Genomic DNA, 3,977 nt, shown 5'->3' with positions numbered 1-3,977 from the left:
AGCAGGGTGCACCCACGGGGACGGGGCACCCACGGCGACAAACACGCTCCCGGAGACACGGGGCACAGCAGGGACCCGCCACGGACACACGCAGATGGACACACAGACACGGGGCACATGCAGGGACCTGCCATGGACACAGGCAGATGGACACACAGACACGGGGCACACAGCCCACATACGCACACTCGCGTGCACGCGCTGGCAGGCAGGCACGCTCAGCCATGCACGCACACTCGTGTGCAAGCCCATGCAGGGACACCCGCACACCCTTGCACGGCCAGAAACCGGGACCTGGGGAGCAGCCGGCTGTGCTCTCCGGATCCCAGCACTTTTCGCAGTTCCCCGAGTCTCCTCGCAGAGGGTTGAGGCGAGGAGCAGTCACGCAGCTAATCCCCGCGTGGGGTTTGATGTGGACGCTCGAGAGAGGAGAAGTGGGTGGAAATTATCCTGGTAGCTCCTGGGCTTTGGGATCGGGAGGCCCTTTTGGCACAAGGGGCTCAGCTTTGCGGCTCGGAGGGGGGGAACAAGCACAGCCAGACCCCCGTCTCCCATCTCACTTCCAGGTGGGTTTTGATTCCTGTTCACAAAATTGGGGAGACGGGGTTTTGGCAGGGTAAAAAGTAGGGGAGATGGGAGGTTTAAAATGCTGGAGGTAAGAGTGATCCCAGCTGGGAATACGGCTGGGAACTTCAGTGCTTGCAGGCGAGGTGGGATGGGAGGCGATGGGCTGTGTGCGTTTGTACCCGCTGGGTAACTTGGGCCATGCCTGGGAGCGGGGAGGACTTGGCAGCCCCCCGGAGTCCCCTCCCTCCCTCCGCGCTGGCAGGGATTTTTCAAAGGAGCAGCAGGGAAGGTGCCAAATTCAGAAAGAGTTTGGTCCTAATTCCCTGGAAATCCCAGCCTATGGATTTTTTTTTTTCTCTTCCCCTCCTTTTCTCTTCACCATGAGGATTTGCAAGGTGCTTGGCTGCAGCCTGCATCCCCGGGTGCCCTGGCACCCTGTGCTGCTTCCAAGAGCCAGGAATTCTCCCAGGAAATCCCCCCTGAGCTCCCCACGCCTCCTCCAAGCAAGCAAAAAGCTGCCATTAGAAATCCGCTCTCCGTTTAAATTTAGATGCCTGCATTATCTTGAATTTGGATTTATTAATTATTTGCATCTGGTTCGTATCAAAAAAAGTTGAGCAATGCAGATGTCCTGATTTCGGCATCAGCTCGGAGGGGAAACACGAAGTTCGCTGCTGTTTCTATTGTCTCCTTAAACAATGGCCCATCAGAAGCGGCCGGGAATTACGATCCCCTTCGCAGGGGTCTGACTTGAGTTAAGCATCCGTCCAACTTGCGTGATCTCCTCGCTATGGGTGACTGCGGCTCATTTCCCAGCCGGAGAGATTAGTCTAATTAGCAGAGCAAATCTGGGTAAGGCAAGCGCTTGTAATTAGTAATCAGTTGGATGTTTCCACGCACTTTCGTTGCCTGAGGGGTAGAGAGGAGTTGAGCGGATGGCCCCGTTTTGGGAGCGGGGAGGACTTTGGAGCAGTCAAGGTGAACGGGACTGGTGGGGCTGGTGGCACTGGTGGCTCTCCCCGTTCCCGGGCATTGCTGCATCCCGTTTGCCCATTAGGACCTCCTCGTCTTGGGGAGCCCATCAAGCGTGGGCTGGAAAGCAAAGGGACAGACGCGTCTGTGCTCCCAAACCGCCCCAGAACCGTTTTTCCCCATAGCCGGCTGTCCTGGACCATATTCCAAGTGACAGTGGTGGCCCTGGTGGCTCCTGGCTGCTGCCTGGGTTGTCTGACCTGGAGGTGGGAGGCTGGCAAGGTGCTTCTCCGCAGCTTGGCCAGGCGTGGAGGTGCTGTCTCCATGGGTGAGTGCTTCGTGAGGTGGCTGAGTGTTAACCTCTCATCCATCCCATCCCGTCCCTCGCCTGGGGAAGCTGAGGTCTCCGCTTCTACGGAGAGAGAAACGACGGGTGCTTCGGGCTGCTGAGCCATCGCCTCTGGGTGATGGGCAGAGGGTGAACGGTCACAGCCGGGATCTCCTGTGCTGCAGGAAAGGTGAAAATCCATCACAAACCCTGTTACAAGCAGGCGTGAGACCCTCAGCCCCAGACCAGAAGGTGATTCCCGCTGGGAAGGGGGATAATCCTTCCCGCACCGTGATAATTAGTGTTACTGGGTTTATGTGAAAGCTATGAGGGAACGTAATTAATTACGATTGATTAACAGGTGTCCCCAGCCAAAGCTGAAGCTGGAGAGAGAGATTTTGTCACTGCGTTGGGAACACCCTTGTGCTGGGGTCATGGCGGGGAGATTTACCCCTCAGGACTGAGCCCGGAGGAGGCTTTGCAGCTTGGGCTGGGAGCTGCCAGTGGGTGCTGTGGTGGTGACAGGGTTTTCTTCTGCTGGGAGGGTCCCAGAAAGATGCCCGGCAGCTTTTTATCTCATTTCTTCTCTCTGGACACCTTTAATGTGTAGCCAAGGTGGGGGAAATTTGAAGTGGACTGAGAAAAATAGGAAAGGAGGCAGCACCACGTGGGCGAGGACATGGAGTCTCGAACCACCCTGAGCATCCAAGACGATGGCTGCTCCACGTGCCCCACGGGGCCCACGCTGCTCCCCCACCGGCTTCGTGTTTCCTCCAGCCGGGATGGGAGGTGAGATGGGAGCTGGTGCCCGGGTGCTGCTCCGTGTGATCCCCTCCCTGCCCCGTGCCGGGGGCGGCGTTGGAGGTTAGGCTGAAAAAGGGGAGTTATTTTTAAGCGTGGCATCTCGGCGCAGACTGTCATTACCATTCTCCGCACTTTCCTCTCCGGTGGGTGGGGAAGCCAGGGAGGGCTCTTGCAGCGTGGCGCGGCCTTGGACCCGTCAGCTCTCGGCTGCCTGGGTCCCCCTTCCCTGCGGGGAGGGGATTTGGGGGAGCTCAGCCATCACAGGCTTTAGCATCCCCGGCTCCCTCGGGGGGCTCGGATGAGGCAGGGGGGCTGCACTGTGTCTCAGCACTTTGGGGGGGTCTCACCCATCACCGCGGCCTTTAAACACGCTGCAGGCTGTGCTGGCTGATTTCAGAATCAGTTTATTCCCAAAGTCAGGAGAGTGGCTTTAAAGTCGCAATATTTTAGGAAAAGAAAAGGCAAAAAGAGGGGCTTTCTGTTGGTCAGGCGTTTCTTGAGTGCTCGTTACAGCCTGGGCTGCTCCCTCTACCAGGTCCCCGGGGCGATGCGCTGCAGCCGTGATGTGCAGAAGATCCACACGATTGGGATCCTGGGCACAGGATGGGGCTGTGCCCCGCGGATGGGCACCAGTGCAGCCCCTCATCTCTCGGCCGGAGGGAGATTTGGAGGCCAAATCTGCTTTTTGATAGCCTGTGGCATGCTGCAAACTCAAGCTGACAGTACGGTCATGGCAGGGGCAGAGCATCCCCGGGGCACCCAAGGGATGCAGGGACCCCACCAGCGAAAGGGACCCTTCCCAAATTCTGCTTTACCCCCCAGTCCAGCTCCTCTATTGTCAGAAGTGTTGGGATTTAGTGTCAAATTTTAGGAGCGTCTGTCTGCGAAGGCGGCGGGAGAGGATTGGGGTGGGAGGGTGGAGCCAGCAATATGCCTTCGTGATGGGGGGGATTAGAGAAATATTTGCGTTTATTTTAATGCCAGGCTTATTGCGGGGATTGGAAGCTTAACTCCGAACCTGGCAGCAGAGCAGCCCTCGTCTCGCTCTATAACGCTAACGGCATTTACATTTCTATACTGGCATTCCTCCCCACCGGGAATCGAAACCTCAAAACTGGAGGCGTCGGGTCCCAGTGAACCACGGCTGCCTCTGGGCTGGAGGGAGGTGGCCGGGAGCAAGGGGCAGCCCTGGGCCACCTCCTGTCCCAGCCAGGGCACCGGACTGTCCCCCTGCCCCGGTGGCACCCCGGGACCCCCGGCCCTGCCCTCCAGCTGAGCTGTGCCTGGTGCCGCCGCTCCAACATTG

Source organism: Egretta garzetta, unplaced genomic scaffold (genome assembly GCF_000687185.1).
Source record: "Egretta garzetta isolate BGI_Z169 unplaced genomic scaffold, ASM68718v1 scaffold368, whole genome shotgun sequence".
Lineage (NCBI taxonomy): Eukaryota > Metazoa > Chordata > Aves > Pelecaniformes > Ardeidae > Egretta > Egretta garzetta.
Note: the sequence above shows the minus strand (reverse complement) of the source record.